The sequence below is a fragment of the Felis catus genome, chromosome C2, assembly GCF_018350175.1.
Source record: "Felis catus isolate Fca126 chromosome C2, F.catus_Fca126_mat1.0, whole genome shotgun sequence".
Taxonomy (NCBI): Eukaryota; Metazoa; Chordata; class Mammalia; order Carnivora; family Felidae; genus Felis; species Felis catus.
This window is the reverse complement of record NC_058376.1, coordinates 137,589,797-137,604,065: the sequence shown is the minus strand read 5'-3', so window position 1 is coordinate 137,604,065 and position 14,269 is coordinate 137,589,797. Positions and strand designations below refer to the sequence as shown.

Here is a 14,269-nt window from a genome sequence, read left to right as displayed (position 1 = left end):
TCATGAGCCAACCTCTGCTAATTTCAAAGTTTTCCCAAACTCCTGCAGTTTCCTTACCTCTCTCAGCCTTCATAGAACTGAAGAGAGTTAGGGCCTTGCTCTGGATTAGGGTTTGGATTAAGGCAACTTTGTGGTTGGTTTGATCTTCTGTTCAGACCTTCAGGCTTTCTCCACATCAGTAATAAGGCTGTTTTACTTTCTCATCATTCATGTGTTAACTGGAGTAGCACTTTTAATTTCCTTCAAAAACCTTCCTTTGCATTCACAACTTGTTTGTTTGAGACAAGAGGCCTCGATTTCAGCCTGTCTTGACTTTTGACATACCTTCCTCATTAAACTTAATCATTTCTAGCATTTGATTTAAAGAGAGATGTGTGAGTCTTCCTTTCATTTGAACATGTAGAGGCTATTGTAGGATTAATATTTGGCCCAACTTCAATATTGCTGTATCTCAGGGAATAGGGAGGCCGGGAGAGCGAGGGAGAGCGAGGGAGAGCGAGGGAGAGCGAGGGAGAGCGAGGGAGAGCGAGGGAGAGCGAGGGAGAGCGAGGGAGAGCGAGGGAGAGCGAGGGAGAGCGAGGGAGAGCGAGGGAGAGCGAGGGAGAGCGAGGGAGAGCATGGCTGATGAGGGGAGCAGTCAGAACACATAAACATTTATCAAGTTTACAGTCCCAGGTGAGTATGGTTTGTAGTGCCCAAAACATTTACAAGAGTAACAAAGATCACTGATCACATGGGGTGCCTGGGTGGCTCAGTTGGTTGGGCGACCGACTTTGGCTCTGGTCATGATCTCTCAGTTTGTGAGTTAGAGCCCCGTGTCAGGCTCTGTGCTGACAGCTCAGAGCCTGGAGCCTGTTTCAGATTCTGTGTCTCCTCCTCTCTCTGCCCCTCCCCTGCTCACGCTCTGGGTCTGTCTCTCAATAATAAATAAACGTTTTAAAAAAATCACTGATCACAGATCACCATAACAAATGTAGTAATAAAAAAGTTTGAAATATTGTGAGATTACCAAAAATGACATAAACAAGCAAGTGAGCAAATGCTGTTGGGAAAATGAAGCCAACAGACTTGCTTAAACACTGAGTTTCCACAAACTACATTTGAAAAAAACTGCGGTATCTGCCAAGTGCAATACAGAAAAGCACAAAACAAAACAAAACAAAAAAACAAGTATGTCTGTGATAGCCAAGATTATAAGGAGCTTACATAAATCAATAGCAATAAAACAAATAATCCAAGTAAAACACTGGGCAAAGGACACAAACATTTTTTTCAAAGACAGTATATGAATGGCCAACACGCACATGAAAAGATGCTCAGTATCACTAGTTATTAGAGAAATGCAAATTAAAACCACAATATTTTATCACTTCATACTTGTTGGAATGGCTGTTATCAAAAAGACAAGAGATCACAAATGCTGGCATGGATGTGGAGAAAAGGGAGGCCTTGCACGCTCTTGACAGGATTGTAAATTGGCACAACCACTATGGGAAATGGTATGTAGATTCCTCAAGAAATTAAAAATAGAATTCACCACATGAACTAGCAATTCCATTCCTGGGAATATATCCAAAGGATATGAAAATGCTAACTAAAAGAGCAATCCGCACCATGTTCATACCAGCATTATTTACAATAGCCAACACCTGGAAACAACCTAAGTGTTTATTGATGCATGAATGGCTAAAGGAGTTGTTGTATACATATACAATGAAATGTTATCCAGCCATAAAAGAAAATGATAATATTTGTGATAGCATGGACAGACCCTGAAGGCAGGCTAAGCAAAGTAAGTCAGAGAAAGGCATGACTTCACTTTATGTGTAATTTTAAAACAAAACAGAACAAAACCCCTTAAACATATGGAAAAAGAGATCATAGTTTTGGTTGCCGGAAGTAGGGAGTGGGGAAAAGGAGAATTGGAAGTGGGTGGTCAAAAGTTATAAACTTCCAGTTTTAAGATAAATAACTACTAGTCCTGTAATGTACAGCATGATGAGTACAGCTATTACTGCTATCTAATATACAGAAAAGTTGAGTATATTCTAAGAGTTCTCATCACAAGGAGAATTCTTTCTTCTATTTTATCTATATGAGATGTTGGATAGTAACTAAACCTTTTGTGGTAATCATTTCAAAATATTTGTAAATGAAACAATTTTGCTGTGCATCTTATACACACAGTAATGTAGGTCAATTATTTCTCAGTAATACTGGGGGAAAGTGTGCCCATAATAAATCTTTACCAATGTCCCTATACCCAAGGCAATTGTTCACACAAATTGGTTCTCCCACTTGTAAGGGAAGGGACAAGTTTAAATTTTTACCTTCTGCTCTTGACTGGGCACTACAGTGTGAGATCCGGGAGAACGGATTTTGGTAATAATTCTTACCCTTTGCCAGCTTCTGCCAGTTTTCCAGGTTCCTGTCTGCAGGCTCTGAAGTGAGTACAGTGTCTTAGTAGGCTCCATCATGGGTCACTAAACTGTAGGTGAGGAAAACCAATTATCTCTTTACCCTTATAGGTTCTTGGCTGAGACCTCCTGTAGTAAAAGACATATAAATACTGGGAAAATAAATATAATAATATGTATTCTTCTCCTATACATGGGAAATATTAAATTCCCAGGAAAACTGAGTAACTCCCTGACTTGACCCAAGTGACTTCCTTAAATACCATCTTTAGTTAAGACAAAAGACGTGTGTGTGGAGTCTAGCTATGGAAAAGCACAGGAAACGAGGATACGATTGTTATGCAGATTTAAGTCCCTGCCGTCTCCACTGGTAAGAGTTTCCAGAAATTTTTAACTCCCCTTTTCCTGGTAGAGACAGGGAAACACCTTTACAAATGAAGGTTTCCCTCATAAATGTAAATGCCTCTTACAAAAAGGTAACTTCTATTTGATTTTCAGAGCTTTTCCTGTATCAGCAGTTTCTTAAAAATATCCAGCTTGAAAAGTCCTTATGCCAAAGAGGCACTTTTGGGTGTTAGATTTGCTCCCCTTCGATATCAACTCTTACCAAAACGTTCAGCCTTCTGGATGCCCAGATCCTAATTTTGGATCTGCCATCACCCACAATTGCGTAAGCCACATCTTTAAAATAAATCTCTCCTTCTCGTCTCCTATAATATCTATATCTGTATCTAATCTAATCTAATCTATATATATGAACGTATATATATCTATCTATAGGATATGTTTTATCTGTTAAATAAAAATTAAAATAGTGTTGGGGTGCCTGGGTGGCTCAGTCGGTTAAGCGGCCGACTTCGGCTCAGGTCATGATCTCACAGTCTGTGAGTTCGAGCCCCGCGTCAGGCTCTGTGCTGACAGCTCAGAGCCTGGAGCCTGCTTCAGATTCTGTGTCTCCCTCTCTCTCTGACCCTCCCTCGTTCATGCTCTGTCTCTCTCTGTCTCAAAAATAAATAAACATTAAAAAAAATTAAAAAAAAATTAAAATAGTGTTAACATTAGCTTATGTGTGATGAAATAGGAATTATGGTAGCATTAGCAATTGGAATGACATGTTCTTTAACATATTATAATGGCTGATAGCTCTTTTTCCTTAAGCAATTTGACAATGCATTACAAGTGTTACAAAAATGTTTGTATCTTCCAATCCTTCAGTAAAACTTCTAGACTCTCTTCTAAGAAGGTCATTCAAAATAGAAATATCAGTACACAAAATCTTAAGTTTTAACATTTATATTATTTTCAAATTTTCACTATTATAAATTATGGGGTAACAATTATGGTACCATCATGTACTGGGACATAATATAGAAATTAACATTAAATATAATTAACTAATATAACATTTTTAAACCCAACATAAACAGTCAGTCAAACTTTTACATATGGTCTTATCACCATTTGTATAAAATATACACGTATGACAAAAGACTTGAAAAATCATTTTAAACTGGTAATCTTAGCAGCAGCAAAACATTCAAATGAGCTTGGATATTTTTTGTTTTGGTCACTATTTTCTGAATTTTCTGTTCAGTAATTATTTTTTTTAAATTTTAATTCAAACAAGTTTTCTTTAAGCACGTTTTTAACAATTCTTCTTTAATTTCAGCTTATTTTTAGATTAAGAGTTCTAGGATATAGAAAATGTTGGGGTTTGGAGCTGATGGCCAAGAAAGAATTCTGAGAGCCACACATCTTCAGTGCAAACAGGTGGTCTTATTAAAACATGGAGACAGGACCGGTGGGCAGAAAGAGCTGCACTGGGGTTGTGTTGGGTGACTAATATACCTTATAATTATGTACCTTCAGGTTGGGAGGGGGCTAGGGATAGTGCAAGTCTCTAAGGTATTTTGGAAACAAGGTTTCCAGGACCTTGAGGTGCTAGCTGCTGTTAGGTAAAGGTCATTTATAATTGTTTAGTAAAAACTCAGTCATGAGACCCTTCAGATGTATATCAAGAGGCTGTAAGCTTAGAGTATGATTGCCAACATATATCTTGGGAAGGTAGATATAAAGGAAGTTTCCAAAGGAATTTTTATATGTTGAAGTAGACTTACAGGATCCTGGGGGTCAGGATAACCTTAAGCTAAGATTGCCTTTTGCCCCTAGCAAAGTGTAATCATCCAGGCAGCTGAGCTCCTAGAGGAATGTCACTCTGCCTGTCTCAAAGACTTGTCATCGGGCTGCAAGTTGTAAGGAAATCTAATTTTTCATTTACCTTTGTTTCCCATATACTATATTTGGAAAAATAACTTTCATTTTTATAAAAACCACTTCTGTAATTGATACCTACTTTTTAGTATACTAGGTCATAATCAAGCTACTGGAAAAAGGAACAAAAAAAACTTGAAAATTTTAACTGTAGATAAAATAAAAACTGGTAGAGAATTTCAAGTGATGAAAGTATGCAGTTAAAAAGTTAATGAAAAATAAACTATATGATGAACTACATAGATAGCAAAGGTAATTTTCTTCACACATATAACCTTGAATTTATTCCAATCTTTTTTTGAGAAAGTTTGCAATGTAAGCATATACTAATCAACCTCACTTGGGGTGATGGTGTTCCCTAAGTGGGCAACATAGTCAATTAATGCAAAAAAGAGATGAAGTCCGTACCAAGGTCAGAAATATATGAATCTCCACAGTGCAACCTAGGTTGGAGGCAGCTGAGGAATTAATTATACCTGAATTTGAGAAGAAGATGAAGGTCAATCACTATTTCAGTTATTTAACCTCAGAGAATTATCTCTATCTCAGATCATTCTGGAAACTCATTAACAGACCTAGAGGATTAGTCTCTTCTCTGAAACTTAGGTTGGAAATAATGGACTAACAAGCAGAAGCTATGACATGGCAAACTCTAATTAAAGGAATTATTTCTATGATGGGAACTAGAGAATTGATTTTGAAACTACTTGGTCTTATTAAACACAAGGAGGTGATGAAGTGTTTTGTTTTTTGGTTTCTTCCCCCCCCCCCCAACTGGAGAACTAGCCAATAATATTCTGGGAAGCTTTCAACATCTCTAAGAGGAGTGGATTCTAACATCAAAATACAGCTTTCCTTTTTGTGAAAATGATGAGCTTAAAATCAATGAAATATATAGTGCTTCTTGTAAAAGGCACTATATTAAACTCAATATAATTTTATTTATAAATATAAAATTTGGTAACTACATGTTTCTTAACAATTCCTATTCAAGAAGTAGAGCCAATGATCCATGAACTCTAGGATTAAACTCCCTTCTTTATACAGAAATAAAACTAAAGTACAAAAAAAATTCTGTTATTATTCCAGACAAAATAATATCTAGATAATATAGAACCAGAACCACCTGTAGCTCTATCAGAATTTAACCTTGCATACTTACACCTCCCTACTCTCCCCCCCCCCCCCCGGCCCAATACATATTACCATATTGTTAAGAAACCTACCTGGTTATAGTGACATCTTACTAAAAGAATATTCTATGGAATAATTACCAAGTATATAATCACTAGACATTTTTTCAGTGTTTTCAGTATTATGGGTAATAGATATATATTTGCAACAAAAATCTGAATGGCCCAGTTAGGCACCTATCTATCTCTGGTCCAATTGTCAATGACCAAGGGAACAGTCAATAGTGAAGACATGGTTTCTGGGCACCTGAGGGTCATTTCTAAATTCTAAATTTCTAAATTCCAGTCTCTCTGACATTCATGCTGAGAGTTGCTCAATTCAGTCTTGGAAAACATGAAATATGTAAATAGGGAGATGGTGAAAAAAAGAAGGCACAATGAAGTGAGAGGGGGGACATATTTCATGAAGAGTTTATGGGAAAGCAAAAGGAAAACATAGTTAATCAAAACTAAAAATGAATGTGTGTTTAAGTGTAATAATTGGATAAGAAGGGAGGAAACAGATTATGAAATTTACTGAATATTTTGACAATAATTTTGAGATGATAGAAACCACATGATGGAAAGTTTGAGTTTGTGAATCACCATTTGTGAAGGTCCTGCACTAAAGAGGTCACCCTAATAGACTTTGTATGACTGATAAAAAAAATATAGGATATATGATGCCTCTTAGATTTCTAATAAGTTCTCAGGAGACAATGATCCTGCTATTGAGAACACAATTTGAGAATCACTGGTTCAGGCAAACTAGAAAAATCAGGTATTTCTTGCAAAATGCAGTTCATTTCTGAATTAGAATGGTAACAAAAAAAATTAAAAGTGAAAATAACAAACATGATCAAAGAAGAAGTTAGGTATCTTATACAAATTTATATTATTTGGTGGCTAATTGCCAAAAAGCAAAGTATTTTTTATGTTGGATATTTTGAGCCTAGGTGACACTGAATGTTCATTCTTTTTGACTAGGTAGCTGTCATATGGCTTTTTTTTTCCTTTCCACTTTTGGAAAGTAATTTTACTGTCTCCAGTATTCTATCTTCAGTTCAGCCTATCTATCCATTAAAATTAATCATCCTTCTAAATTACAGTGACATTATCACCTCAGACTTCCCCCACACTTATTCAAGATGTCATTGTTTACTATCAGGAACAACCAAATCCATCTTGTTGCCCATACTGTTTTAACTCGTTTTCTTGCTTCTTTTTCCTTTAATACTTTATACTGACCAAGTAGGAACGTGAAGGAACAGTCACCTCTGCAGAAGATGTGAGAATCCCTGGAGCTCTAGTGCTTTTTTCCAGAAACTGAGAGGTGGCTGCTGCCTTAGCTTAAAGCAGAGCAAGTCCAGAAGACTCCAGTCTCTGCCAAGAAGGCACTGATTTCTCAACATGTGAGGGTCAGCCCTCTTTGTACAGTGACTCCTGACACTTGAATAGGCACTGGTTTTCCATCATTAATTATAATTATGGCTGTCTACATTGCTGACTCCTTGGATTAGAAGGTTGGAGGTGGTGAGCTGTGATGAGGGTTAATGGCTAAGTCAGCAGAAGTCATTCCAGATACAATCTTAACACTGGGATGAATGCAGTAGCTGTTTTTGAGCAAAGCAACTCCAGCTCTGAGAAAGGTCTTATCATGGTAAATGGCAAGTAGCTCTCTAAGGAAGTGAACTCTTGCACTCTGATCCAGATGTACCCTTCCATGTGTGTGGAACCACAAGCCACAAACCCTGTCTCTAGATCCCAGCTCTACAGACCCTTTGTGGAAAACAAGGACTTTCCCTGTAGAAGGATGAGCATCCTTCTGCAATCAAACACCACAGACACAGATTAGACCTCAACATAAATTAGAGGGCTGCTCCTTTTCCTACAAAGGTATGTTCCAGAGTCTTCAGAAGCTGTCCTTATCGAAATAAATCCAATAGAAGTTTTGGGTTGGTAAACACATGGAAATCTGGGGAGAGTGGCCCACTTAGAGCAGGGAAGCTCCATGTTCTTTCCCACATACCTTGCCTACATATCTCTTCCATCTGGCGGCTCCTGAGTTATATCCCTTTATAGTAAATCAGCAACATAGCTTCTAAATAAGAAAAATGACGTAGGAGTGGTATCACCAAGATAGTGACAGAAGTCATTCCTGATTTTGCTCCCCCCTGACAAGAAGCACTAACAAATATTCATGGACAAGACACCATTGAGAGAATTTTAGAATATGGAGGGGAGGCTGAAGCATCTCTCCTGCACCAGAGAGACTAAAAATTCCTTCATTTGAAGGGTAGGAGAAATAATAGATACACACTGTATTGTCCCCTGTCCAGGTCAGTGCAGCACTACATGGAGAGGTCTCCTATGAGCCTCCAGTTCCTGCGGTGGAAAAGCAGCCTGGGGGGCTTCCAATCCCCCAACATTTTGGGTTGCTTCATGGGAGCCCCAAATCTGGCCTTGATTGACAGAGATGGAAGGAAAATCTGCAGGTCTCACACACTAGGAATCTGACAGTGGCGGAGAATTATGAAGGCCTTGCAATAACTAGCATACAGATCTTCTTGGCAGATCAAATTCTTTCTTGCTATATCCTACTAGTAAAACCAACCAGTGGTTTTGCTTATTTACAGAACCAAGTTGGTGGTGCTATCTGGCCAGGAAATTTGTTGGGGTATGGATCTGCCCAATTCAGATGCTCAAATGAAAAGTTTTGCGGGTCCCAAAGCCTGGTTTGCCTATGCCCAGGCAAGGGGCTAAGTCATAGCCACCCCCACTAGGGACAGTGTCTCCTGGCTCCAGCTGGCCAGAGAGACTTGTGACAATACCTGGAAGCTATGTAACCAGTAAATCTTGAGCTGAGAGAGGAAAGAGATAATACCGTCCCCCCTACCCACCCCCCCAGTACCAGGCCTCCTCCTGTGTTCTGCTACACCCTGGCAACAGGATTAATTTATCATCAAGGCTGAGGGTACCCTCCTGGGCCAATCTGAACCAAAAGCCTTGAAAAAAACCTGAAAGTTGCCTACACTGACATCAGCCTAATACACTTACGCAAGAAAGCTGAAACATACCCACTAGGACTGTCAGGCCCCATCTGACCTAAAAAGTTCATAAGCCAGAAACACTGAAGCCAAGAGACAGGCAGGCAAAGCCAGTAGTTGTGTTCATCCAGAGAACCTGGGCCACACATGTCAGTTTGAGTTAAGATGAAAAGCATTACCAGCTTAAGACCTGCTTCACCCACTGTGCCCAGGCAGTAAAACTATTTATGGCCCCACTCATTACTGAATGCAGTCTTTAGCCCGCCTGAGAGGGGAATATAATCAGAGCACAGAGGAAGCTGCATAGTTCATCCAACAGCCCTGCTTACCAGGAGCACAGCCTATGGCTTTGCCCATCTGTAGAACACAACTTATTTCTTTACCTGACTGGGGAAGTCAGTGCACTTTTGCCCAGTTTCTGTCCCCAAAGATCTGTACAAACCCTGAGTCTCATCCTGCTTTCCTATCAGGGCAGAAAAGCTAATTTATAATCTCATCTACTACTGAATATAATAGTCCCAAATATCTAGTAAGCGTCAACAGAACAATTAAGGCCACTGGACAACTGCAGAGCCCATCTTAAAGCCTTACTTGGATAGGAAATGAAGCCAGCAGTCCTATCCAACTGTTCTTAACCAGTGGCACACTCCTCCATCCCCAAAATCAGAGTTCAAAGAGTTGCCTTGCTCAAAAACAGACCCTAATCATAGGCCCCAGCTGCTAAAGGACATTAGTAGCAAACATACCCAGAAACCCAAATTGACCTGGTGGGGATGAAGAACTATGTCTGCCAAAGCTAACCTATGAAGCCTAGAAAAGAAAACTACTTATTCAAATGAACAGATACCAACATAATGAATCAAGGATCACAAAAATCCAGTAAGTATGATGCCATCAAAGGAAATAAAGCTGTAACAACTAACTCTCAAGAAATAGAGATGTATGTATTGTCAATTCAAATAATCCTCCTAAAGAATTTTAGCTAACTATGAGAACACACAAATATTAAACAAAATTAGAAAAACAATGCATGGACAATATGGGTTCAACAAAGAAATAAAAGACATCACACACCCTTGCCCCACTAAATGAGAAAGACTTTCAGAAGCAGATTCAACCATGCAGAATAGCTAAAAACTTCCCAAACCTGTGAAACGAATAAACATCCAGATTAATGAAACACACATAAACCCAGTAAGTTGATTTACACTGGGGCACCTGGGTGACTCACTTGGTTAAGCATCTGACTTTTGTTGGCTTGATTTTGGCTCAGGTCATGATCTCATGGTTTTTTAGTTCAAGCCCCATGTCAGGCTCTGTGCTTACAGCCTGGAGCCTGCTTGGGATTCTCTCCTTTCTCTGCCCCTCCCCTGCTCATTCACATGTGCATTCTCCCAAACATAAACGTTTAAAAATTAAAATAGGACTGCACCAAGACCTATTATGATTAAACTGTCAAAAGTAAAAAACAATTATAAAAACATCAAGAGAAAAAAAGAGGTTGGAGACAAAGCAACTACTATTAGACAATTGGTGTATTTCTCAACAGAACTTTTGAGGTCAAGAAAAAAATGGAATGACATAGTTAAACTACTGAAAGAAAGAAAGAAAGAGCATAACCAATTGCTATACCCAGAAAAGATTTCCTTCAGAAACAAAGGAAGGATAAAGATTTCCCAAATAAGGTGAGGGAGTTCATTACCACTAGACTATTACCACTAGTTCATTACCACTAGACTGCCTTATAAGAAAATCAAAAGGGAATTCTTTGGTTAGAATAAAAAAGATGCTAATTAATATCATAAAAACATAAAGAAGTGTAAAACTCAATGGTAATGGCAAGTATGTAGTAAAAGATTCTATAATAGAGAAGAGATGGAAAAAGATACTTCAAGCACATAGTAACCAAAAAATAAGTAGAGGTGACTATACTTCTATCAGACAAAATAGACTTTAAAAATGATAGAGACAAAGAATGTCATTATATTATGTTAAACTTGTCAATACATCAAAAAAGTTGTAAATATATACGTGCCTGAGCATCTAAATACATAAAGCAAAAGCTAACAGAACTAAAAGGAGAAATACACAGCAATATAGTAATACCTGGGGACTTTAATACCCCACTCTCAACAATGGATAGATCATCTAGATGAAGAATCGATAAGGAAACAACAGATTTAAACCATACTGTAGCCCAAATGGACCTAACAGACATAGACACTCTAACAACCACAGGTTACACATTCCTCTCAAGTTCACATGGAACATATATTTTTAGGATAGATCATAGGTCTCAAAAGAAGTCTTAGCAAATTCAAGTAGATTAAAATCATACCAAGTCTCTTCTCTGACCACAGTGGCATGAAATTGGAAATAACAAAAGGAAAGCCTGGAATATTAAGAAATATATGGAAATTAACACCATCTAGAACAATCAAGGGATCAAAGGAGAAATTAAATGGAAAATAAGTTCCTTGAGACAAACAAAAATGAAACCATACATCCTTGAACTTAGGAATTTAGCAAAGGCAGTTCTAAGAGGGAAGTTCATACCAATAAACTCTTATATGAGGAGGTAAAGAAGATCGCAAACAACATAACTTTATGCTTTAAGGAACTAGAAAAAGAAGACCTGATCCCAAATTTAGCAAAAGGGAAAAAATTTAATACAGATTAGAGCAGAAATTAACGAATGAAAAGAAAACCAATAGAAAAGCTAAGAGTTATTTCTTTGAAAAGAAAAACAAAATTGACAAACTTTTACCTAGACTGACCAAGGAAAAAAGAGATAGAACCAAATTAACTAAAGTATATATGAAAAAGCAGCATTACGACTGATATTGCAGCAATACAAAGAATCATAAGATGCTAATATCAACAACTATACACCAAAACTGGACAACCTAGAAGAAATGGAAAGATTCGTAAAAATGCACCAACTACCAAGACTGAGTTAAGAAATAAAATCTGAGTAGATCAGTTTTACAAGTAAGGAGATTGATTCAGTAATAATAAATCCCAATGAAGAAAAGCCCAAGATCTGGTGGATTCACTGGTCAATTTGACCAATTAAAAAACTAATTTATACCCGTATTTCTCAAATTCATCCAAAAAACAAACAGGAGAGAACACTCCCAAACTCAGTTTTTAAAATGAAAATTATTCTGATATCAAAGCCAGATAAGGACAGTGCTGGAAAAGACTATAGACCAATATCTCTGATGAATATAGGTGCAAAAATTCTCAACTAAATATTAGCAAACCAAATTCATCAGCACACTGAAAGAACCATTCACTGTGATCAAGTCGGATTTATCCCTGGAATGCAATTATGGTCTCAAAATCAACGTGATACATCACATTAATAGAATGAAAGAAAAGAACTATATGATCACCTCAATAGATGCATTAGAGCATTTGACAAATTTAAGATCCATTAATGATAAAAACACAGCAAATGAGGCATAGAAGTAACATATCTCAACATAATAAAGGCCACATATGACAAGCATACAGCTCACATCATACTCAGTGGAAATGCTGACAACTTTTCACGTAAGATGAGGAACAAGACAAGGGTGCCGACTCTCACCACTCCTGTTTAACAGTGTACTGCAAGTCCATAGCTAGAGCAATCAAGTAATAAACAGAAATAAAACCATCAGAATTGGAATGGAAGAAGTAAAAATTGTATTTGCAGATGACATGATTTTACATATAGAAAATCCTAAAACTCAACCAAAAAACTGTTATGACTAATAGATCAATAATGCTGGAGGATGCAAAATTAACTTGCAAAATGAGTACCACCTCTATACACTAACAAGTTTTCTGAAAAGGAAATAAAACAATCTGACTTACAATACCATCAAAAGCAATAAAATACTTAGGAATACATTTAAATAGGGAGGTTAAAGATCTGTACTCCAGAAACCACAAGACACTGATGAGTGAAATTGAAAATGACTGAAATGCAAAGATATCTCATGCTCATTCATTGGCAACATTAATATTATTAAAATATCCATAATAGCAAAAGCCACCTATGAATGGAATGCAATCCCTATTGATATTCCAATAACATTTTTTACATAAATAGAGAAATAGAGCCCTAAAATTTATAAGGAACTAGAAAAGATCCTGAGCAGCCAAAATAATCCTGAGAAAGAACAAAGCAGGAGGCATCGCACTTCCTAATCATCACACTTTCAAACAATGCTATGAACTATACTAATTAAAAAAGTGTGACGCTGGCATGAAAGAAAATAGATCAAATGTAACAGAATTGAGAGCCTAGAAATAAACACAAGCACAAACAGACAACTATTTGACAAGTGACCCAAGAATATTTAGTGGATAAAACAGTCTTTTCAGCAAATGGTGCTGGGAGATTTGGATATTCACGTGTAAAAGAATGAAAACTGACCCCTACATTACACCATTTACAGAAATTAACTTGAAATGGATTAAAGACTTAAATGTAAGACCAGAAACCATGAAACTCCTAGAAAAAAAAGGTAGGAAAAAAGCTTCTTGACACGTGTCTTAGTAATGATTTTTAGAAATCATACCTAAAGCACAAGCAATAAAATAAAAATTAACAAGTGGGAGTACATCAAACTAAATATTATCTGCACAGCAAGAGGAACCATCAACAAAAAAAGAGACAATCTAAGAAATGGGAAACATTGTTCACAAACCATCTATCTGATAAAAGGCTGACATCCAAAATATATGAGGAACTGATACAACTCAATAGCAAAAACCCCCAAATAATCCAACTTTAAAAAGTGGGTGAAGGATCTGAATAGACATTTTTCCAAAGAAGATATATGAATGGCCAAGAAGTACATGAGAAGATGCTCAACATCTGTAGTCATTAGGAAAATGCAAATTAAAAGCATGATGAGATATCACCTCTCACCTGTTAGAATGGCCATCATCAAAAAAAAACAAAACAAAATAAAACCCAAAAACAAAAAACAAGAGATAACAAATGCTGGTGTGGATGTGGACAAGAGGTAACACTTGTGTACTGTTGGTGGGATTTTAAATTGGTGCAGGCACTATGGAACACAGTGTGGAGATTTCTTAACAAATAGAACTACCATATGATCCAGCAGTACTATTTCTGGGAATATATCCAAAGGAAAAAAAACACTATCTTGAAAAGATATTTGTACCCCATATTCATAGCAGCATTATTTACAATAGCCAAGATATAGAAACCATCTTTGTCCGTTAATGGATGAATGGACACAGAAGTTGTGGGGTATATGTATGTGTGTGTGTGTGTGTGTGTGTGTGTGTGTGTATCAGATTTGTGCTGTGTTCACCAGAGGCCAGGGGAATGAGGAGG

At 37.3% G+C, this 14,269-nt stretch overlaps 1 long non-coding RNA gene across 2 annotated transcripts in view; it reads right to left on the bottom strand.

Moving 5' to 3' along the window:
- Positions 1-14,269, bottom strand: part of LOC102899771 — a 192,659-nt gene that overhangs the window by 14,637 nt on the left and 163,753 nt on the right. For both annotated transcript variants that reach the window (XR_006585531.1, XR_006585535.1), the window contains one exon: positions 2,397-2,488. This is a non-coding gene — a long non-coding RNA (uncharacterized LOC102899771). The remainder of the gene's footprint in view (positions 1-2,396; positions 2,489-14,269) is intronic.